Raw genomic sequence first — 25948 nt, forward strand, 5'->3', positions numbered from 1 at the left:
TGGCCTCTAAGGTGTTTTATGGTTGGACCTGCAGGGCCTATTTAGGAAGCACTGCGTGCTCCGTCCTGACCACAGGTATTGATCGTCAGCAATGGCCATGGCGTGGCTGACTAGTTAAAGCCCTGCATGTGTCCTCACAGGGAGATGAAAATGAGGCCTCTGTGTGTAATGATCTGTGTATGAGCAGGGAGAGGAGGCCACAGAGACAGCAAGGAGGAGAAATTAAATCATTCCTTTGCTCTTTCAGGAGAGGCACTGCAGCCAGCCATGCTCGGCTGCTTAATGTGGGATCTGTTTTTGAGAGGAAAATTAAAAAGAGAGAGAGAAGCGAGTGAGAGCGGGGTAAAGAGAGATAAATGGCTGGATGTGGAGGCGGTAAATGAGAGCATCCTGATGCAGAGAGCTGTGTGCGGATGTCCCTAATGGGGTAGGCTGTCTGGTAGCTGACCACCACGGTTACATAGCCTTCCTGCCTACCCCACACCAGGCCCTTCCAGCGCTGAGACAACCACGCTCCATGCTAATTGGCAGAAAACGATGGTGCATAACAAGTACAGAAGAGACATTGGTCTAATTTAAGAGGCGGTAAAACGATGGATAAAATGCTTCTAATCATATGAGGCATTTTCTTGTCTGTCAAGCAGATTGCGGCTTTCTCTCCTTCCTCTGGAAAGCCCAACACAGGGACAAAGACTATATGAGCAAGCGGATTGGGAATCCACGCAAGCTTGAAGGCAAAAGTAAAAGCAAGCAGCAACACCTGAAATCCACTTACTCAAGTTGGTCAGTCAGCAGCCATCAGACTATGAAAGCCGCACTGTGAAGTAATTAGTCACAAAAAAGAAGAAGAAAAAAACATGGCTCATTCAATTCCACTGTGAATACAACTTTTATTCAAGAGCTGAATTTGTGAGTAGTCTACTAGATGTGCGAATTGGACAATCACACAGTGTCAAAATCACTGAAAAAATGGGCGTAGTTCAAGAATAGAGTGACACTTCCCATACAAGAGCTGAATGAACCAACTTAAATAGAAGTGATGGTGGGTGTGAGGTTGCCAATCATTGAGAACAACTGACATTGTATTGTATTGTTTTCACTGGAGGAAGTCAAATAAGGCACAAAAAACCTTTGCTGCACATCATGAAACAAACAGTTCCAAAAGAACTGGAGAATTATAATTTTCCTCAGAAGAACCATTTCCTGGTTAAACGCTCAAAAGATCTGGAGGTAGTGTAAAGACATGGCACAGAAACACACAACAGGGACTGAACCTCTATGGCTGCATTAGACCCTCTGCATGACCCCATCCTCAAAGCCTCTCACTTCAACCCCACAGGGGTGAGTGCCTGTTCATTTCACCTCACCGGTCTCATTAACGCAGCCCTCTGCCATCATTAAGACGTTTGCAGTAAAATTAATTGAAAGACAGATTAAAAATAAATTAAGAAAAATGCGTTGCAGAATGCCTACGTGCACTTCATAAATCACCAGGGCAAAGCCAGGAGCTGGCTCCCCATAATTAACTGCAGACTATTTATTTTATCCTGACGGTATAAATTAGAATTCAGACGCACAGATTATATTAGGGCTGTCTGCCATGCGGAACTGCTGAGGGGTGTGCAGAATATTTTAAGGATACAAAGAGGAGAACAGAGAGAGAGAGAGAGAGAGAGAGAGAGAGAGAGAGAGAGAGAGAGAGAGAGGGCAGAGAGAGGGAGAGATAATATGTAGAAAGGCAAACAATATGTAAATGCATACAAAGCAGAAAGATAACATTTGCGTCCCATGGAGAAAGTATTTACTCAGGCAGTGCATAAAGAAACAATAGACAAAGCAATTAACAGCAACAATCAAGTGCATGATTAAATGAAACAACAAATGCCTGATTAAATGAACTGTGCCAATTGTTCCATCAACTCCTTGTCGGTAAAAATAGGATACAAGTTTGACTGCAAGTTTAACCAGCGTTGCTTGTATACACTAGGGCTGTGATCAGTAATAGAGCTGGTGACATAACACTGCCCAGGAAATCTCCCCTCATTCTTCCCTGCCGCTTTCCAGCCTCCTGCTGTATCACAACCTGGCCACTTCACATGCAAATGCAGACTAAACCTCTTCTGCCAGTCAGCCGCAGACACCCCCCACAGACACACTCTCTCAGCCTCTCTTGCTGTCTGTGCATCTCTCTCCGTGCTGCAGTCAGTGCTAGCCACACACTGCCTCCTCGTGGGCACAGTGCCCAGACTGGCACCAAGCCAGACCTGCTCTGCCACACTGGACTGGTAAAACGCTCCCTCTCTCTCCACACTCCAGATTCCCCCGCACATCCTTTCATCAGAATGCCTGTGGCCCTCTCCTCCTCCTTTCTCTGGCTTTATTCTGCACCACAGCTGAGATCCACACTTTGAAAGTATGCCCTCCAACCAGAGAGAAAAATAATGCTACCACTACTACTGCCGGGGAACAAATAAAGCACTCGCACATTTGAATGCTTGGTTATTATGCAATCACACTGAAGGCAAAACCAAGTTATCTATAAACAATGTTACATCAAGGCACCGTACCAGGTATCAGGTGCATAGTACGGGAGTATGAACAAGCACTCTAAGCCCTGAGATGTATTCAATTTTGTACATTTTTATGAATCAACACAAAAAGAAGGAATTTGAGCCTCCTTGTTGGCAGTTGTTACACTGACAGATATGACAATACAATATGGGACTGCCAGCATACTCAAAGTTATTGTAGAAGATAGGGTATGATATGGTCTGCATTGCAGCCAACAGCCAGGGGACAGACACCCTATATATATACATATATATAAGCTGCTATACTACTGAATACAAACAAAATCACCACAGTAAATATCTTAAAATTAGAATGTCAAATGATCTATAGTCTATATAAAATATATTTTTTCAGTAATCCACTATATATAGTTCACCATTCATATTACAGACATTTTAAAGAATGCAGATTTACAAAATGGGGTGTAAATTGGCAAGTGCCTTTTCATTTCACAAAATACTGAACTGGCGCATTACGTTTTTGTAAGTTTAGAGCAAGACAGCTTAAAACTTAAATAATCAATGACACTGTTTCATACTAGATCATATTTTACATAATCTCTGCAGTAGCCTCCATGATTTTGTTATAGTTGTTGTAATTCCCCATATCGCCTCCAAATTGCCTGCTCCTGTTTCCTTTTTCCTGCTCACTGCTGATGTGTTTAAACTTATCAACAGTGAGCTGGGAGGAAATTCTGGGATTCATGGGCGGAAGTGGGCACAATAACAATATCATGTAGCGTATCTTTAAGAATTAAGTTTTTTTTTTATTGTCTGTTATGCAAGTCTGCAAGTGTCCTACTGTGACAGCCTCACAGAGGGAGACTTGTGCACCGTGCTGCTCCCAGCACAGAATCCATTTAAATCATACTGTTTCACAGGGTTAGAGCTACTTCCCCTCTGAGTATAATGTCAATTTCAGCCGTGTGTGTGTGTGTGTGTGTGTGTGTGTGTGTGTGTGTGTGTGTGTGTTTTGTGTATTTACGTTTTGATTTTTGGAGAGTCTTATCATGCTTGGGTTTTTTTGCTAGACTACTGGGGGGCAGAATGGAGAGGCAGAGAGAAGGTGTTGAACAACCTGTGCTTTTGATGACTGGCTGCCGAGATTGGTTTCAGTTATTACAGGAGTATTTTATGTACAAACAATAGCCCAGTAAGCCATTGTGTCCGGTCACCTGATCAGGTATCAACAAGGCAAAAACTGTATCTAAAATGATCTTATTTGTAATGCAGCAAATGCCATATTCACAACCAAAACTTTACCCAACTGGTGTTATCAAGGCTTATACCCCAAAATAACAAGCAGGTTTTTAACAGTCATAGCACGTAAAACAACCAGTCTGCCTCAGATGTATAATTTTGTTTCCCCGGTGAGTAAAACGCCTTGGAGGCGAGTGCATACGCAGCAGTCATGTTTGTTAAGATACATGGCTAGAGTCGGCCTTTTTTCTCAAGCACCGGAAAAACCAGTAAATCACCAGCAAAGAAAATAAATATATACTTATTACATTCTGCACACTGCATATATTCACCTCCTTAACATATTGCACAGGCACAGTGCAAATGTGCAGCGCTGCACACGGGCAAAAACATGCCATGAAAAATGACAGCAGGGAGGGGTAACTGCAGACCTGGAATATAATGGTGCGGTGGAGCGGAGGAAAAATAATCATACCTAGTGGTGGGGGATGAGGGGAGATGGGAGGAGCAAGAGGAAGATGAGTCTGTGCCCTGTAGCAGGGAAATGGAGCTCCACTGCTCTGCTGCTGGCTGCCTGATTCCCCAATAACGCTGCACAAGAGCTCCCTTCACCAAGGGGCAACAGCAGGCAGCGCCTGTACTCTGGAAATATGTTCCCCTGACCCTCCACAGCCACAAGAGACACATATAGCTGCTACAACATTAGACATGTTCTTAATAGTGGACACTGAGGTGCAAGTTAAAATTAAATACCAAGAATTGTAATTATTATTAAAAACAAAGGAAATTATCAGGCAAATTTCAGCAATGACACTGACACTCCAGCTGGCTTCCGTCTTTCACAGAATTCTGATTAGAGCTAAAATCAGCCTGCAGTTCCCTCTGTGGCCGTTAGGTGTCTCTCTTTCACTTCGCATGGCTGACGCTCTCTCTCTCACCAAGTGGAGCTCCTCTGCTCCTGAACTCCCATCTACACATAATATATACACCATCATTTGAAAATGGCAGCTTTTTGAAAATTCACCTTGATTATCAGACATTAAAAGTGACTTCTCCAGAGCTGAGTGTCTGGCTAGGGGGATGGCTGCAGACGGCAGAACAATGCAGCAGGCTTGATATTAATGCCTGGCTGGGGTGTGTAGGGAGGAGAGAGGAGCCAGCCCTTTGTTCTCTCCTACAGCCAATTATTTTTTACGTGTGCCTCTTTTCACAACAACAAGAGAGAATTTAATTTTAATGCACTCTTTGGAAAAAAGGGAAAAAACATCTACAGTATTCTTAAACAGAGATAGGGACTAGCATCAGCGGTTAAGTATATATGCACACGTCTCTGTATGAGGCACAGACAGATGACAGGGGCAACAAGAATGACATCAACCCAAACACACACAGAAGCATGAATCCTCTCATGCAAAATGCAAAAACACATTCTGTCTCACTCCTAAACCAAAGCGCAACTGTATGCAGCCCTGCCTTTATGAAAGAAAGACCAAAATGAGAAAAGACACCAAAATAAATCCACAGATATTTCATTATACAGCATTATGGCGCAGTGGTGGGGTGCACATTAACATGTGGATACCCAGGACACAATGATAAGAAAGCACAGTGTAAAAATAGCAAGGATTCCTGATCAAATGGCATGAAAAATAAAAACCCAGGATTGCTGTTGGTAGGTATGTGGCCAAATATTTTTCTAATTGGAAGGGCACTTTATCTTGCTGTCAGAGAAGCAGTAAAAAGCGGTGCTGTTCCCAGAAGGAGAGGAGCACAGCTTGCTGGCCTTTTATTAGTGCTGGAGCTCTGATATATGCGTCTGCACTAGGCTTTCATCAGGAAACCAGCACCATAAACACACGCACATACACACAAAAGAACTGTTACAAACTAGCCACACTAAAACCATTGTTAAACAATTCAGCTGCTGTACTTTCTAAACATGCAATCAGCATACACTCAACAGAAAATTACTGCCAAAAAGTTTTCTACAACAAACTGATGATGCCAACAGTAACTGGGGGCATTTTTTAGGTTTACAGGTTAGCAGTGATAACACATCAATTGCAAAACTACACAAGAAAGCATTGAAATCCAGAAACAACAGAGAAGTGTACAGAGCAAATAAATGCCTCAGTACTACCAGTAAAATGGTACTGTAACAACCTGGCAGTGTAAAACCATTAAGTCACTAGAGAATAAGGAGCACAAAATACAGGATGCACACACAAACACTCCAGCACAAACTCTTACACATGCAGTTCATGCAAAGCTAGTTTTTGCACACAGGGGCACTCTAAACTGACTCGTGCAGACAGACACCCAGGCACAGACAAAGACAAATAGACTGACAGCCGCATGCGCAGACGTGCACACACACACACACACCACACACACACACACACCACACACACACACACACACACACACACACACACACACACACACACACACAGGCTAAATTAAATTTCAGTCCTTGGGCAGACAACTAAACTGCTTGTGTATGGGACCTACTCTGCAGCACAGCAAAACCAATTCTCTGAAGATGGTGAAATTAAAGGGCAGAATCCAGCCTGTTTATGGTCCTCATTCTCTTCTCCTCTCAATCAAATGTTTTATTGGCAATCATTTGGTCCTAAAAGTCATGTTCTTGGTAGGCAGCTGCTGTGATGACAGCAGTCGCTGGACAGCATTTACCACTCCCAATTATTTACACCTGGAGGTACTGGTAGATAACTATGTTCATTAGGAGACATGCTTACCTTCACCTTATGCTTCCATTATGTCCATGCTTTCGTAAATAGTGTATCTTGAATAAGCCTCACAATTGGTTGTATAGGGGAGCGCATGATTGAGTGCGAAGTAGCAGCTGACTATATAGAATATGTTTACCAGTTTGTAAAAAAGCCAAGAAGGCCAGAGGGTTTCTGGAACCGGCTGAGCAAAGAGTAAATATGAAAAAAAAAAAGTGATCCTACAAAGGGAATAATAATGTGAACAAAATGCAATAATAACATGAGACTTTATTGATCCACTATGGAGAACACCCTACCTTGTAAAATCACTGTGTTGTTCTGTTGGCTGAAGTCTGAGCAGTAGGTAGTACTGCACCTGCTGATTGAGGCAGCCATGTTGGACAACTCTGCATGTACCAACGACAGGATGTCTTCAGTCTGGAGTGAAAAGAAGAAACCAGAGCAATCAGTAAGATGTCCAGTGTCTTGTTGTACAACATATATATATATATATATATATATATATTCCTAGACATTTAAGCTAAGCAATTTAAGCTTTCCACTGCACTTTGGATGGGTAAGATTGTTTACATTATTGTGTTACATTTTGAATTTAAAAAGTCAGTCCTCATTTTCATTTAAATGGGTAACTGAAAATGTGCATGTGGTATAAAAGAACAATGCAAAGATGGGTAGTGATTGTATTTACTATGGAAAACATCTTCGTGACTGTTTCTGCTGTAAATGTGTTGATATACATACATATGTGTGCACATTCACATGCATGTGCTGGCCCCTCCATTTATCTGTATATTGTATCACTGAGGCGTCTCTTTCTACCCTCCAACCCCCACCCTGCTCTGCTCTTCTCTCCTCTGGTGTCTGGAAGCAGTAATCTGTTCCTGAGCCAGCGCTGCTGGGATTAGGCAGCGACTGGAGATAGGATATATGCGTCATTAAAGCGGAGAGCACAGCGTTGCAGAAGGAGAGAGACAAAGTCAACAAAGGTGACACAGAGACAGAGGATACAAATATCAGAAGCTCACATGTGCCCACACACACACACACACATACATACATGCACATGTGCATGAATAAAATAAAAATAAAACCTCTAATGTATGTCTGCAAACCTATACATGTCTGCGCACACACATAAAATCCTCTTTTCTCTCACATACAATTTCGCAAACCTCCAGTGAATAAGAATAATGTAGTGTTTCTGTAATGGATGTCTGAGATAGAGGCATTGCATTACATCTAAGGCACTAATGCAAGACAATGTATATATACTATGTAGACAGGCAGCACTAGTAATAACTCTGAATACTTTGTTAAGTAAAGTTGGTGCAGGTGCTTGTTTACAATGTTCCAGATAGCCTTCATTCCATATGTAGTTTATAGGAATCCATTGTAGTTTTGAATTATGAACCAGGACAACTATAGCATTACTTTAGTAGCTTATAATTTGGCTAGTAAATATGCTATTGATTGCAAGGCCTAAGTGTGTAGGGTTTAGTGGCATCTAGCTGTGTAGTCACAAATTACAATGTCCTCGCCTCACCCTCTCTTTTCAAACATGTTGGAGACACTCATAAAAACAAAAAAACAAAAAAACAAAAAACACTGGCTCTAGATAGGGCAATTTGCATTTTTTCCACATTTTGCAGCCACCATAGTTTCTCTTTGACACTTAGAAGGGGAGGGTGAAGCAAGAAAGTTGCAATCTGCAACTACAGCACTAGATGCCACTAAATCCTACACATTGGTCCTTTTTAAATATTCAAATTTTACCCGTGACTCTATGTAGGTGAGCCCACAATGGTTGTCTCGCTCTTAGTGTCCAGTCTATAACTGTGGTAGGTCTTTGCCCCAGCTGAGCCTCCAGGTCTATACATCGGTGCCGCATCTGAGTACTTTCTGCAGCCAATCTGCCCCATGCTGCATTTCTCTGCCATTGCAGCTACACCTAAAGGATAGACACAGACAATATTCAACACAAGATTGAAACCTCTAGAGCTCACTTATTATATATCATTTGTTTAATTATTGTGAATTTCTAGTAATTCAATTCACGAAGGGTGAACTATTCCTTTAAATACAAATATATAGAACACAAACAACACGGTCCTCTCCAAATAGAAAGATATGTGTTAAGAGTATTGTCTTTTTCTGATACTCCTGAGAGTGCAACCACTTTTGAGTGAAGGTCCATCTCAAGTTCTTGAAAACCATGGAAATAAGTTTAGTGTGCCTCTCGCTATCTATCCTCATTCTTAGCACAATACATTCCTGTATAAGGTCCTGACCCATATCTATATTTAACTAAACATTTCATGTCGAAACCAGGGACAAAAAAGAAAATAAATGTATAGCCAGCCAGCAGTTTTTGACCACCAGTAACACTCTGGGCCACCGTGTGTCACTGGAAGATTTTCAGTGGCCACCCCTATGGAAAGTGTTTGGGGTTGCCACTGATGTGCTAAAAAGGAAAGAAAGCAATTGATAACAATGATCAATTTAAAGTCCACAATGATTTTCTCCAACATTTTAAAGTATTCAGACACAGAACCTACAGAGGAGTTGTAATTTTTTAAAATGAAGATCTGACTTTGACCAAACCACTTGAGTATATTACAACCTTGATTACAATGTCCTTATACAAAGGTCTGGCCAAGGCTAAGGCTATTTTCTGCAATTGAATTCAGTTTCAGTTTTGGAGTTTACATTCTAGTCCAAGTTCCTTTTTTCCCTGAATTTACATTACTTTACTTGCTCACTACAGTGCTTTTAGACAGTAATTGTAATAACACTGTTCCTAACTAGTTTCACAAAAACACTGACAAATACGTCCATTGGTAGGCTGGCCAAGCAGAGGCACTGCAGCCACAAACTGAACCCATGTCTTGCTCTGTGGAAAAGCTTACCTTAGCCTACACAGTTTAAATGTTTATCAGTAAAACTGAAAATGCAGTATAGCATTTATTTTTTACTTAATATAATCTTTTAAATCCTGAAATATAGTGCACAGTAATACTATAATAATAATAATAATAGCAGTGCAAATGAAATAACTTGTAACATAAATGGTTCTGCAAAATTATTATATTATGCTGTCAACATTACATTAAAGGGCAGATAGATATATTATGACTTGCTATAGTCCATGATCATTAAGCCTGGATATGGACGAGAAAACTACATAACTATACAGTGCCATTTTTACTCAAAGGGACACAGATTGCAGATATGTATACAAAGTGACAACTGTGGATATTCAAAATGTAAGGATTAGAAGAAACATTTATGGACTTGTAAGAGTCCCATTTGGGGGTTTTGTTGGTCAAATTGTATGTTAATGAATTGCTCAAGCTAGGTTGACCTGAGCTCTCCACTCAAGCTTACATTCCATTAGTGCATCATTCTCTGCCTCCATCTGCAGCTGAGGAAGACATGATGAAGATGGAGATGGCACCATGGCACATTACAATCCAAATTGTAAATGTATGTATAAAACTTGAGTAAAGACTTTGACAATTGTTTATCAACCACTGTATGTGACTGAAAGCAGTTCATACTACATACTCTAATACTGTACTCTAGTCAGGTGATTTGCAGCGGCTCTGATTCTGGGGACGACAAACACAGGGCAGGTTCAGGCGGGAACAAGAAAGGCGTGAAGTGGGAGAGGAGCAAGTTTGTAGCGAGTTGATTTGTAAAGTGACGTTATACATCATCGATCACGTTGATAAGTGATGAGTGTTTTTCGTGAAGTTGAAAGTAATTTATTTTTGAACAACCTGTGTGATGTTATACTGTGTTGAAATAAATAAATATTTAAATACATATATAAAAAAGGGGGGGAACCACTTATTGCAAGTATTCTTAATTTGAAACAAATTATAGGCAGCAGCTCCTGGAGAGTTTGACTATCAGTGTAAAATAGTGGGCATCATTATGGTAAATGACGTCTGGAGGAGTGGTAAGACACAGAGAAAATAAGCACTGATTTGCAGAGTGGCTAAAAAAGCACTCTGACTGTTCCAGTAAACAATTCTGAGGCAGCGCAACTGAGATGACACCTCAGGCTCTGACTGAACGCTACAAACAGAGTCTGCCCAGAGGCTTAGCAACAGGTGACACAGATAGCATCAATCAAAACAGTCAGGGATTCAGATTGGTCAGTGGTTTTTCTTAAGGGAAGGTGTCACGCAGCATTTTTTTTCTTGAAATACATGTCGAAACCCCCAGTCGTCAATCATCAGAATACTGGGTATGTTTTGCTTGTCAATGTAACTAAGTGCCTATTTGTCATAGAGAACATGTTTGTCTGTTGACTCCACTAGTGGTGGAGTGGACATACACCCCCTCCTTACATGTTTGTAAGGTTTTTTTCTGTGTAACATTTGTGTACTTAAATGCATCACGAATTGAAGCAAATGCCATGTTTGCATTTTTAACCATCTGTCTGTTTGCACTTAATTAACATAAATACATTGTGACTCCTAAAGCTGCATTATTCTAGGTCAGATGGCACCAGAAAACCACATTCAATCAATATGATGCAAAATATATATGTTATATGGAAATATATCAAATGTGCTCCTCAAAATGCTTTTTTGCTTAAAATGCAAAGATAGGAATGGGCACACAAGGCATGATGAGTCTGAGGCCTGCTGGAAGACCCTGGGCCTAGCAGTGAGCACTATACCTGACTCTGGAGCTGCTGGGCCTGCTGAGTCTTGCTCTGAAGCTGCTTTTGGTATTGCTGCATGCGACTCTGTTCCTCCGGAGATCCAGACGGCTCTCCTGCAGTTCAGGCAGCGACTGAAAGATCCTTGCTCCTGGATGTCCAGCTATTGAACCACAAAAGGAGGCAGGGCAGCGAGAGGAGGAGAAAAATCAATCCAGTACACGAGCCTATCCTCTCTGCGCAGCCAACCTGCTCACTCTGTAGCTGAGGCTAAGATGCAAAAATGGTTCCCCATCCTCCTGTGCAGATACTCAGAAATAAAGCCACCCAGTCCTGTTCCATCCAGGGCAGGCCTAACATCTGCCTCCATCTCTTATTTCTGTGTCAGGAGTACTGCAGAAGATAATGCAGAATGTTCTTGAAACCACATACTTCAAAAAACAAATGTCTCACCTTTTCACAATGAAATAACAAACAATACACTGAGTGATGTAGTCTTTATTCTAAATAAATACCAGTTGATCAGTAACTCTTAGCAGACTAGAACATTCAACAAGGAGCTAATTAAATATATATTTTTCAAAAATCAGCATGACTATCCCGTTCAGGCAGAATTTCATAGTCCATGTTGATAAAAAGAATTACAAATAAATCACTTTACAAACTCTTACAATCAGAACATGTTATCAATGAATACAAATTAAAAACTAAAAATGACAAAAGTCTAAACAAATGTACTCTTCAAAGACACATACATTATGTGATAAACAATACTACTGAAGCTAAATATTATATAAAAATAAAGGCAATACAGAAGTAGTGCAGCTATAGAATACACAGCTATGTAGCTAGGGTATCTAGTGAACGGTTAGATGAACCGTTCCTGTAAAACTGACAACAAACAGTTGCCTGCCTAGTAAGTGCGGCAACAATAATAAACAGGCCACTAATTAATACTACCTTGCTGTGCTAAATCACAAGAGGGGAAGGGATGGAGGGGGAGCGAGAGAGAGCCAACGATGGTGAGAGAGAGAGGAAGAGGAGGGAGCTTGGGAGAAAGGAAGAGAGGACAGTAAGAGGAAGACAAACCTAGCTGCTGTTTCACTTGGATGGAGGCTTTAGTCCAGTGTGCCTGAAGCAGCTGCAGTGTCATCGTTGCAGAAGGAATCATAACCAGACAAGATGGAGACCCAGACAGCAACCAGGACAAACCATTATTTAACCATCTGCATACAGGCTGGCAAATACTCCATGAAATCAACAAAAACCCATTTATTTCCATTCATGCCCTGTTCAAGGCACTGTGTCATCTCCGTGTCCATTTTTTCTTCTTGGAAGAAGTCAAACAAAAGAGCCTGGCGGCTATTCCTGAATTAAAAATACAGATTATGCAGAAATCCATTTCACGGAATCGCTTAAAACGTGTCTCATCCGTTAGCACTCTCTTTCTGTATGCGATCCACACCGATAACCCTGGTCTTGCTTTCTTTCCCTCACAATCGCTCCCTCTCTCTCTATTCTCCCCTCCTAAACTGATCAATACTTCATTTAAATCATGACATTAGCACACTACTATTGGAAAGAGAGGGCGAGAACAAATATAAACGAGCTTCTTATGTTAAGTGACATATTAACTGATGTTTAATGTCCGAGGATTGTAAGATTTCTTCAAAATATAATGTGAAAAACAAATACAGAAATATATGCAAGTGTGCGGGGGCTGTACTGCTGTTTTGATTTGAGCTCCTGAGCCTCACACTGATCAATACACATTTAAATCCAGGCTGAGGAGAGCTATCACAATATCTCGTCTCATCAGAAAAAGGCAAACATGCTATCCCAATTATCATCTCAAATGACTAGTGTCGAGGGGACACAAGTTGGATGCTGATAGAGGCATATTTCATATTTATTCAGCAGAATTTTTACATTAGCACCTGAGCGCATAATTGCCTAATATATATGCACACTCACACTTTTATCTATTCACATAATTCACAATGAGCGCAATCAATACTGCCCTCTCCATACTCTGCTCCATGCTCATAAAGTGTGTCTGCATTAGATCATATAATAAGCCGTTCAGAAAACCCCAAAAGAGACCGGCTAATTTCCTGGCGCTCATTGAAATTGCGAGCGAGAGTAACTGGCTAATCTTCCTGTTCGTCATTAAACCCGGATATTTACCTGAGCAGCCTGAGAGTCACGGGCCTGGTGAGAGAGCAACACATCTCTTTGCAGTCTCTGGATGGTCTGATCCCACTGAGATAACTGAGGAGATGCCGATCAGGTCAGGTTTTCTCCATTCCAAACATGGGTGAACAGAGGCGAGGACAGGAGAAAAGAGAGAAGAGAGAGGGGCAGACGGTAAGCCCAACACTAGGCGGGAAGTGGTGGAAATAGAGCCGAAGTCGATCACGCGGGGGAACATGCACTTACATATAGTCTGGCGCCAATGTCGACCAATGAGCAATTAGGCAGACAAGACTAAAGTTATTGATCGGGGGTTCAGGCTCTTTTCTCAGGGCTAACTAGCCTGCCTGAGGTTGTGTGATGGCTGCTACAGCTGTGGACTGCAAGACAGGGAAAGGCAGTACAAGAGGAAATGGGAGGAAGGGCAGGGCAGATCTTTTTCTCCTCAGGCCTTGAGTTCTTGAGTTGGGCAATGGACATTATCATTTAGGCTGCTATTGATTGGCACAGGCTTAATAAGTATTTATATCAACTAGTCACTCACAGAAAGAAAGGCACTTCGGAGAATGCAAACATTTAATCAAAGATATTATGAGAAGCAAACGGTCCTGACAACGCATCAATGACTAGCTATGAGTTTTTGGTTTCCAATTTACAGAATAATCAGAAAAATTAATGTCAGGGAACAACTCGAAAAGAAAATAATGTTATGTTGTACGTACAGGTTCAACGAGTTTAAATTAAGTTTCATATTTAAGTAAAGGTCATGACAAGCTGCCTACTTTAGATTTAGCTTTAAACTGTAAACGGACATTATAATGCTCCAATTTGACCACTTTAGGGTAAAGCCACCAAACGTAAATGCTTTTGCAAAACTACGTAAATGTCACTGTAACTGTCCTAACCAACAACTAGACCCAGTGAGAGACCTGCCGACAGTTAACTTAACAGCACTTAATTAGTCGCTCATGTTAATTTGTACAAAACTCTTTTTGAGGTACTGGTAACCAGTTAGCTAGCTAACAAAGTAAAATTTGGAGCTGCTAGATGACCAAGTCTTTCAGTTTTGATCAGTGCTAACCATTTGCCCTTGCTTCCAAGATTTAAGCTAAGCTAAGCTAATCAGACAAGCTCATCCCTGTGCTCGATGCACATTATGAAAAGAAGACAAAAGATTATCAAATAAGATATTATTATTTATATTGATATTCTTATTAAATCTATCTTGTTATTCGGCTCGGCTGCATTCATCCAATAGCGCCAATATCACAAGATAGGACAGAGAAAAACATGGTAGCTTATTGCAACAGTATACCCAGCTGGTTTGGCTTCTGTTTTTTAGTTTGGTGGTGTTCTTGTACAGTAGTGGGCTTCGGTAACAATGGCTAGGTTGGCCAGCAAATAGCTACTAACGACACATAGCAGTAGCATGTTGAAAAAGAAGAGAAGAAGCCTTTATCCACGGCTGTATTATCTTCCATATAAAGAATTTGATGTACTACATGCAAGTCAACTATAACATTGTTGATTTGGGTGGCTACCTTTTCGGTTAAGTTTGTCTTCTCTGTGAAGAAAATTCAGCATATTACATACTTACATAAATACTTACAATATTTACAGTACTAACAGGGGATTCAGGGTCAAACAGTCACCAAATCTCAATCAAAACAACAATTTCTCAGAATGAACACCTTTAAGAGTTGTACAGTAGCATGTATAGAAAGAAATAGCTCACCAATCACGCAAAAACAAAGGTCAGTCACATGTGGCTTATATTACAAGTTTACTATGGCGCCTTTAATCTTTATAACGTAAGTGTTCTTTCACAACATTCTGCATGTGGATGCGTCATGCTGGTGAAATGCCTTCCATGGTCCTAACGAAAGGAACAAAACATAATTTAACCTTTAAAGGAGATTTAACAGTGCAAAGTGAAAAATAGATTGAATATTTCTATCCTGATTTCCCGTTTTAAAACCACAGATAAACATTTATTTAACAGGACTTGTCTGACAAAGGTTGGCCCATCTCCCTTTAAGATTTTGATATTCACATATTCACATGATGCTCCCATTATCTGTACATCTTCCCCTGCCAAGGTCATTGTTTCAATTCAAAATCATTGAATACAGAGTTGCTGTTACAAAACATTCCAGTCCATGGTCACATTGTTACCTTCTGTTATCAAAGTAAATGGATAGAATGAGAGTGTTTATTATGAGGAGAATACAGATAATGTTCTGTACATACCTGCCAAAATGATAATGAATAAATAAGTATTGTATGCAAAGGCAGTGTTTTTGCTTTTGCTGTAGCTTGAGCCTTTATATGCAGTGCTTTCTTGTGTTTTGAAAATCAATTCTGATATTTCGAAAGAGAGAGGTATGATAATGAAAGGGCACAAAAAAAAACTGCTCATTCCTCACAGTTTCCATTGCCTCTGCTTCAGAAGGACACCTTTAATATTTGGACTTTCCACGTCACTCTAGGCTAAATCCCTAGCAACCACCATAGCAACATACTCTGAGTTCAACGTGAAATGCATGGCAAGTTCCCTCCTGCCACCAGCCAGAGAAAAAAATCACAAGAAAGAGACATATGCTTGAAAGAATTAAGTGGTTCTGAGAAGACATAACAACATACAGAAATGCTCATATCAATAATCATATATGATTGTGTGTGTGACACATACCAAACAAATCACAGTACACACTATAAAACAGACGAGACAAATAATGTGTAATGGAGGCAAAGAACCTTAGACCAGTTGGTATTCTGTTCACATATGACAACGATGCATAGCTACTACAGAATACATTTTTGCAGTTTTCCTGCTGTGTCGCCTCTTTTTGATGATAAAAGCATATCTCATCTTGATAAATACATGGACGTAGATGTATGTCGAATATGAATAAATAAAAGCAGGCAATTAAGCATTACATAGATTAATAAATCATCACCTCAGTAAACAAACTCAATAACCACACTGTAAAATATGCATTTATTTTAATGGCTTATTATTCTTGTAATGTCCCCAGAAAAAATACCACAATATCATGGAATAACAACAGCCTCAACTCTAAAATTCTGTCCATGTATCTTTATATTCCTGTGACATTCTACAAGCTGGGGCAGAGAGAGACACTTCCCCTTTTAGATCAGTAACATATGTCTCTGGCCCTGATATTGACAGTGCTTCAGTGAAATATTTCACGAAAATCATTTGTAAATCAGGGCTCCAGACTATCTTTTTGCATTGGTTGCATTGGTGCGCCTAACTTTCTTTTTTAGGTGCACCAGCACAAAATGTAGGTGCACCCAAATTTTCCATTGCGTCGCCTTTAACGCCATAAGGTCACCTTTTTATCGCTATCCATAACTTTCATATAATGTGAATTTTTAAACAAGAATAAGGTGTAGAGAAATGCTTGTCTTTATTTGAAGCACAATTATATATAAAAAGAAAAATAAAGTGTTTAAAGTGCTTCACTGAGCTGAAATTGAAAGTAAATTTCAAACTAAAACACTAAGCAAAATAAAACATTTCCAAATAAAAGTGCGATGCGAAACGTTGTTGACCCGCTCACGAATGCATTATTTCCGGCCATATTCTGACCGCACTCCTGACAGTACACGCAGTGCATTGCGTTACGTCCTTTGTTGTACCTCAGCCAGGGAAACTGTTTCTCCTCCTCTGGTTCCGAGTCTGATGCTGTCGACGAAGGACCGGGGCTCTGCAATTTTTAAACACACACAATTTAGCGCGGTGAACAGGACCACAGCCAATCAGAGGCAAAACCCGTCCAAGCTCTGTCTCTTATTGGTTAAGAACACGATATGATCCTACCATGAGTGTGTGAGTTCGGTCACAGGAGAACACAGAGAGGTGATGCGCTTGCAAAATAAATTTATGTTTTCACCCGGGCAGCGCTAGGTGCACCAGTGCGACCTAGAAAAATTATTAGTCGCACTCTTAAAAATTTTGGTCGCATCTCTGGAGCCCTGTAAATGCTTAGGCAAAGTATTAGGAAGACAGTGTCCCTAGGTTGTCTGGGACAGTCGTCTGATAGCCCTATATTGTAAGATGCATGTATGTATGTATGTGCAAGTATTATCAGTTCCTCAGGTATCACATAAAAGCTTGTGTGGAGTGGACTACAGCAGTTGCAGTGATTCGAGTTCCATCAGTTTATACCGGGATTCTGTACTGCTATAATGATCCCTTTAGAATTATCCTCATAAAAAACCTGGGTACTACCACATCTGTTTTATTAGTCTGCAGGATGAATTCAGAAAAATTTGGGAAGTTTAACGCTGGTGGTCCATGTGTCTACATGGAACAAGCCTCTCGAAGACTTTGGGGTTGTGTCAGGTTGACCCAGGTTTAACCATTCCTGCTGGTTAATCCATGTTAGCATTGTCCATCTGTACGCGGTATGGTCCAAACACTATATGTAGTAGTAATATATGTTGTATGTCATTCAGCACTAAAGTAAACAAACCTAGTTGCATGTGACAAAAGCAGCTGTGTATATAACCATTCTATGCTTTTTAGCAAGTTTTAGCACGTCACATGTTTCAACAATTCGTAGCTCGTAGCAAAGTCAGCTGTTAAATCATTCATAAACTGCTCAAAATGGCTGAGTTTCTGACAGAGGAAAGAGAGGATCATCTATTCAATTATTTTGAGGAACAGACATGTCTATATGAAATGTACTCAAATACAGAGTACCTATGAAAGTACCTCCAAATTCTCTTTTTTTACATTTTTTGTTTCCACCATTCCATCAATAAAATGTAGCAAGTAACTCACTATCACTGTTCTCATTCATATTTTAAGATGCTAAAAGTTATACCCAGATAGAGCCAGCAGTTAGGACAGAAGTACAGAGAGTCGAAACACCGTCTCATTTAGTTGCACTGGTGTAAACTGGCAGGTTTTCAATTCATTTGGTCTGAACTGGGCTTTAGAGCCACTATTCAAGCCCACATAGGGTGAGTGTTTGATTGTGTTTCCATGTGTTATATTCCTTTACAAAGAAGGTATCCCTTTAAAACACTGAGAAAAGATAAACCCAGCCCGGTCCATGAGTATTTATTGCCAGTCAGGGCAAAAACACACTCACTAAGGTGCTCTGAGTAGCTATTAAACAAGTGAGGAGGTGACCTCTGGTTTTAAGCGGCTGTATCTCTGACAGCCAAAGCGGCAAAGGCCATCCTAAATGGATTTCCTAAAGTTTCATTCAGGAAAATAAAAATGGAAAGTAATTCAGAGGCAAGACTGTGCGAGAGAAAGCTGTGTTTTCGATCATACACTAGGCTGCTTGAATGCTTTCAAATTCCTGCTCTTTCTCTGTGGAGGACCTGACTGGTGTTCATGGTTTGAAAGCAAGCCTTAGCCAAACAAAATTAGGAAACATATTTGCAAATATTTTCCAACTTTGACTGCACTGATACACTAGCTGGATTGACTTATTCTGTATATATAAGTGTAGGTTTGTGTGTGAGTATCTATATGGTATCAATATGGCCAATTTAATAAATAATCTTTCTCATTGTGTCACGTTTACATCTTCAACAACAAACTAAACAACATATCAGAAATGCTTCTCCATTTAACTGTGTGGAAAACGTGAACGACATTCACCATATTGATGAGGATCGGGAGAGCAACCAATTCCACTCCAGTGTAGTAATGCTGTAAATATTACAGCGCAACCTGCAGCACTTGGAATGCAAATCTACGTTTTGACATATAATGTAAAATACTTCACTATATGAGTCAAAGTCTATTGTTCAAACATGAGAATAGTCTTTGTTGCCCTCAGTTCAACAACACGAGTAGCAGTGTATGATAGCAGCTGCACACTGAAAATGGCTAGCTGTTAAATACATTTTGCAACTGTATCCACAACGCAGCCACACTATTATGGGTTAAAGGGATAAAAAAGCAGTGTACATTTAAATTAATCTGAAAACACCCTTTACACTGACCCTTTAGCCTTTGAAGCGACAGGGGCTTTGTGCAGCAAAAGCCGAGGAAGGCTCAAAAGCAGGGCCTGAATCAGCTACATTGCATCCGATCTTAAATGCAATTAATGAACCTCACAAAGGAGGATTATGCTGACAGGATTATTCTCAACAACAATGCAGCACCCGCGGCCAATTACAGACACACGCTATTTGTGCAAACACTAACCCAATTTAATTCAAGCACACAACACCACAGCTTTCTAACACACAACACTCAGCACTAGCATAGATGAGTGTCCATTGACGTGACCACTGCAATATTCATTTAACTGTGACAGAGACTTTTACATTTCATTAACTTTGCTGTTTATCTACTTCTATAAATTTTGCACCTTCACCATAAAGTAATCCATTTCTAGTGTCTCAGACTTAACTCTGACTCATTTCTCTCTGGTCTCACCTAAAAGCATCTGTAACGCACATATAGTGCAGCACCAGTAACTCAATCAGCTCCCGTGAACTTTTCAGAAGAGCAGAAATGTTTGCCTTGCTCCAACATTTGATCTCAAGTCCCTGACAAGGATCTCAAACTGTCTGCAGGCAAATGAGAGCTGTCTGGTACTTCTCGGGGGCAATGCTAAATCAAATTAGTGAAAGCAATGTTAATTTCAAGCAGCATTTCATTAAAAAGGAAAAGATAATCAGCAACAAAGACTCCATGTCCTTCTGACTAATCTAATAATGCTTCGTTTGTTTGCTTTAATCACATTTAACGATTAAGAAGCAGAGACGGGCTAAGTCATGTAGACAGAGGGATCTCATAATCTGCCTGTCATGGCCACCATCTGATTTCCTGCCATTCGTCACAGTATGGATGGAGGGATAGGCGGGTGGTGTGTCAACCCTCAGCTGACATCTTGAGAGGTGCACTAGCCCCAGGATGGGACTGCTCATCTTCAGAGGAGAGGAGAAGAGGAGGTTCGGGTATCACCTTACCTTAAAGAGTTGCAGCACTGAACCCGGGCCACTGACAGACATGGCTATTAGCTCTGAAGACTGAGGCCCAGGATGCTAAAAGAATAATCTTCTTAGAGTTTGGGGCAGAGCCAGAGATCAGGAAACATCTGTATAATGTTAAGTTCCGTCATGTCAGTTTCCCATCTTCCGTTGACAGTCCTACACCAACTGACCCAAAAAAATAGAAACAACCCTTACAATATATAGTAATGGACCCTGGTAGAACAAGCTTGCAATAAACATAATCTTTATGACACTTATTTTTAGGTATTTCTAATGTTTTGTTCCTACATGCATTTGAAGGGCAGAGTTGAGTTATCACCTCTGTGATGGAGCCTGAACAAAATTTCCATTTGTAGGGTTGTTCTGTTGGATTACATTATATTGTACATGGGTTTCTATTTTCCTGGGAATCCATTACATGAAGTTGATTTAAACTACACCTAAGTATGAATATGCTTTTCTGGGACTAATTCTGTGTAACAGATGAAAAACACTTGTTGATATAATATGTACTACCAAAATAACTACATATTAGACTGTGCATCTTAGTTATAAAGGAGGAATTCACATTCAGAATTGATTTATTTCAGCTGTTAATATTATCTAATTCTGCAGCCCAGCCTAAAATTTAGTGGTTTAACATATGTACCTGTATTTAGGAAATTCCAGGTAGTCATGTTTTATGTGGTGAGTTTGCTGTTTCAGTATTTTGCTGCATAACACACATTTGTGGGGACTATTTCTGCAACTACAGGGGAGAGTTTATTGAGTAAGGGATAGGGAATGAAAACAGTTATGTTGAATTGTAAAAAACCTCATCAGATCGTCCTCCCTCAGAAAACATTAAAATAACTCATTCCTCATCAGTGGCTACGATCACTTGAATGGAATCAATCAATTGTGTTCCGCTTGGCTTTGCTCTTCTTTGCTCTTCGTTTCCAAATCCAATCTCTTCCATGTCATCTCAGAGCACATTTATAAGGGCCCAGCCTCTTGATTATCTCCCTCCCTCGCCTCAACTCCCCCGCTGCTGCATGCTCCAATGTATTAAATTAAATGAGGTGTCTGTCCAGGTCACCCTCGCCCCAGCCTCCCACACCCCCCGCTCTCACTGCTGGTAATCAAGGGAGAGGACCCCTCCCTGCTGGTTTTGTGCCAGCCAGGCTGCATAAATTAGCATTAATGAGGGCTGGAAAGACCTGCAGTAAAGGAGGGAGGGAGGGACTGAAAGGAGCAAAAGCAGAGAATGGGGGAGATAGAACTACAGTCATAGCTTCAAACTGAACACCCACAAAAGGTTACATTTATCTGTCGTCTTACCGTTTTCCTTTTCATACCTATCCTTCCATTCTGTAGCCTAGCTTCTGTCTTTCCACTGGCTCTCTCCCACAGACAGGCTCGACAAAGCTCTGAGGAGTTAAGCAGTGGTGGCTTGGGTTCTGGCAATAAATGAATCATAGATGAGGTTGTGTGAACACTGTTAACATAATCCCATGGCTCAAGCTCAAAAATACTGCAGGGCGCTAACGTCTTTGTTGTTCATCAAATATTGATGCATACATAATTATTTAAGCATAAGTGCGCAGATGGTGAGAATATTTAGATACATTTCACTGGCAGAGGCATTTTTAGCATTGGCTTTATGAAAGCAAATTTGATTCTGGTGGATCTTATTAGACTTAATTACCTAGGGGATACATACAATTATCTTGTCATAATACAGTGTTGAGCGAGTGACGTGCGTTATATCGACAGTATTTGTGTGTATTCAGTTGACTGTGATTATGTATGAAAAACTGAAAGAAGAAAAAAGAAGCATGCTGATGTACAGCATACTGTTGCCGTTTGCTCCTCTCTCCATCGCTCCCTTGTAATCATCCCTGATAGCTATGACAATTACAGGAAAAATCATCGCATCACTTCATTCTGCTGCTCCCCAACTTTAATTGCTTAATGCATCCTTTACTGCTGCACTGCTCCGCTCATCTCAGTTTCCCCCTCCATCTCATCATTCCTCCCTTCCCCTCCTCCTTTTCCCATCTCCTCCACTGTCACCTCATTTACTACCAAGTTCTTCCTGGTAATTAAAGTTGAACTACATGTAGGCCTCTAGTCTGAGGGCAGCAAATTGGCACAATCAGCCAATAACTACCCAGCGTAGTGTTTTCTTTAAGTTTCACACAGAGGGTAACGCAAATGAGATATCCCATTACTGCCTGTGGCACACTGGAGTCCCAAACACTATACCATCACCATGGGTGTGGTGTGCTTGATGTGGGTGTGTTTTAGATATTCTGCAAACAGTGTGAAAAGTTTGACTGATACATTACCACTTCTGACAGTTAAGTTGCAAAAAAAAAAAATACCATCCTCTTTCCAGAGCACCTGTTCTTTATAAAAAGTACATAAAGTTACCTACAATGATAAATTTTTATCTACAGAGGGGGCGTGTCCTCTTCTATGGAGACTGGACAGAATGGACAAAGTAAACACTTGCTTTAGATAGGGCCTTTCGCTTTGTCACGAGTTTGATCCACCATAGTTGTTCTTTGGTGCTTCATTGAATCAAGGGGTTTTGGTTGATTGCAATTGGCAACTTCACCTCTTGATGCCACTAAATCCTACACACTGGTCCTGTAAATGAAAATTCTGATTAATTGATGGAACATGGGGGCTAGTGCTGTTAACTTATTGACCATTTAAAGTTAAAAAACAATGCTTAAAATTGTAAAAATGTAAAACAAAGTAATGTAACTATTACTATTGACATATTTTACAAGCCATGAGATATTTTAAAAAAGGTATGCATGTCACTATACAGTGTACACTGCAAGCAAATCCATATCAGTCGCCAGACTGCATAGCGGGAGCCTCGATTTTTTCCTCACAGTTCTATATCTTTGTCGTGGTTGTGAAAATCTCAGTTACTCAAATAATGAATGCCATATATGGGTCATTAATGAGTCATCAATGGAGGAGTAATGGGGCACTACAGACACCAAACATGGTTGCAGATATAGAATAAGGATGAATATCCGGACTGGAATTTCTAGAAAACATGCAAACAATTATCAGACCCAGGTACTGTACACACCTCCATGCTGTACACACATCTGCAGTCAGCCATTATTCAGCAGTACACCTCTCTTGACAGCAGCTCCAGGAGAGGTTGTTATTAAGCAGCAGCCCAGTGCCTGTGCTTGAGCAACCGAGCACAATAAAAATTCCTTTTCTTTAATTAACTTTTATGGCCAGTGAAGAGGACACGCTGACACCTGTCTTGTGCTGTACCACCGATTATTTCTTCTTCCACATCTGCGCATGTAGTATAAGGTATATGTGTGTGTGGGGTTGTTTGCCTGCACTGAGACAGCAATGCAGCAAACATCACGAAACATGGGCTTTTCCCTTCAGTGCCCCTGAGATAAAAAATAATAGCAACAGTCATAAATAACATAATATACAACTATAATCTATATAATTATAAGCAATACATATGGATGTGTACTATCACTGTTCCCCCATGCACGAAGAAGTGAGCAAATAATAAAGTAATAAATGTTGTTAATCAAATTTTTCTTTTCCAAAGGCTTTACCACACTTTGCGGCAAGCAGTTGTAAAGATCCGCTTCACAACCATCACATACACACACATACACGGTTTGCTAGGGATAAAACAAATTGGATCATCTAAAAATAGAAATGCATTTCAAAAGCACAGCAAAGTTTAGCAGCACCTAGAAAAGTCCTAGCACTACAGGGATTTTAATTAGTGCTGCTCAGTCAACAGCATAGCAACCTACTTCTTTCTTACTAATAAACAAAGCCAGACTTCTTTTCATCATGAACTAAAACACATAGCTGGTGCTGATAGGAACAAGTACTCTTTCTCTGCTGAGTTTTATCTCCGGCATCTTGTCTCGCGTAGCATGATAAAAGAAATGTTGTAGAGAAGCGGAAATTAAATCTGTGACAGATTTCAAGACTGGGCCTGGAAGAAAAAAAAATCTGCCCAGTATCTGAAGAAGGTAGAGTTTACACCAAGATGTGACAAAGTAATTCTCCTTCCAGTTACTAAATTCAAAAGGCTGTTCCTGTTGTGAGATTACATGGGTAAGAGTCACTTGACAATTTTAATAATACTGTATTACTGACAGTATCAATATTTTTCTTCCAAGTGAGCAAAAGAAAAAATAATTACAAGCAAGATGACACAAGAAGTTTAAATGATGAACCTTTGGTAGTAAAAAAAAAAAACGCTGTCATCGTTCTGCTGTTATCCCCCATCTTTCTTTAAGCTCATCTTTATTGCTGTACTTCCATACCAAGAGCTTGACTCTCAAAAGCCTGCAGTAAAATCTCTCACCTTATACACTTCTCAGTAACCTTGAAGTTACACACAGCCACAAAACACCCGAACCTACACATTTATAGAAGTCCACCTAACCTGACAAGAATAATGGGGAAACTATTTAACTGGGGTTGATGATTATAAGCATTCTGGAAGGCCATTAAAAGTGTCCTTGCAATGCAGACTTCAAAAGTTCTGCAGGGGTGCGATGAAGAGAGGGGGCGAGGCCTTGATTGATAGCCAAGGATGAGTGATTAGAGCTGTGAGCTGCAATAATATCACACGACTGTACATGCTGCAGGAGCCAACCACAGCATTGTAAACATTTCACTGCATCCCAACATGCTTTACTGCCTTTAAAGGGAGCGAGATGTGCATTTAATGCTAAAGAACGATGCTGCCAAGGCTCATTACCACAGCACTGTCCCAACACATAACCACATTCAACACCCATTAACAAACACACACTTCAGATGGACCATATCACATGCACACAGACTTACCCAGTATAAGACATACAAACACACACATGCACAAAAACAGAAACACACACGTTAAATTGTTGGCCCCCAGTAAGCCCAATGACCTAATTATTTCTCACTCACAGTGTGCTTGGGAAAGTTCATGTTCTCTATGGATTACTTAAAATCAAGAAATTAGTTGGAGTATTTAAATATAGTTTTCTGCTCTCCAATTTAAATGCTTTTTTTTAGAGCATCAGGCATTTTAAATGAGAACTAAAACTTATTTTGGGGGGCTATATTCTGAGATATATTACCATTGATAGCATGTTTCAACGAAAATACTGTGTGCACATTCTTCACATACCTGCCTGCAGAAAACCAAAAATTATGAATGTTTATAGGCTAAGGGAAAATAACCTGCTTCTCCTTAATGGATCTGCAAGGTCTCACATGTGTACACACGAGAAGTACAAGTATGTAGGCATGCAGACATACATTGAGTCAACAATATGCCATCCAACTGCATTCATTTTTCAAAATTTCCAATTTGGGGAACTCCGTGTAGGCTACTGAAAAATCAACAACGCACTAAAATTAAACAGTTAACAGTTGAATACATGTAGATGGAAGAAGAAAATGTGTTACATACAAAACAAACACACATCCTGAGCCAGGCCCGGACTGGAAATCTGGCAAATGCCAGATGGGCCACCACCAGCAATGTGAAAATTGTGGGCAAAAAAGCTTGACCT

At 40.4% G+C, this 25948-nt stretch overlaps 1 long non-coding RNA gene across 6 annotated transcripts in view; it reads right to left on the reverse strand.

Moving 5' to 3' along the window:
* LOC127351943 (uncharacterized) overlaps nucleotides 1-13457 on the reverse strand; it is a 51552-nt gene extending 38095 nt beyond the window's left edge. For 5 of the 6 annotated variants that reach the window (XR_007881000.1, XR_007880997.1, XR_007881001.1 and 2 more), the window contains exons 1-4: nucleotides 13383-13457; nucleotides 11214-11358; nucleotides 8297-8471; nucleotides 6820-6940 (exon numbers count right to left, since the gene is read on the reverse strand). This is a non-coding gene — a long non-coding RNA (uncharacterized LOC127351943). The remainder of the gene's footprint in view (nucleotides 1-6819; nucleotides 6941-8296; nucleotides 8472-11213; nucleotides 11359-13382) is intronic. The other variant, XR_007881002.1, reaches the window with a different exon arrangement.
* Between the last annotated feature and the right edge of the window lie 12491 nt (nucleotides 13458-25948).

This window comes from Dicentrarchus labrax, unplaced genomic scaffold (assembly GCF_905237075.1).
Source record: "Dicentrarchus labrax unplaced genomic scaffold, dlabrax2021, whole genome shotgun sequence".
Taxonomy (NCBI): Eukaryota; Metazoa; Chordata; class Actinopteri; family Moronidae; genus Dicentrarchus; species Dicentrarchus labrax.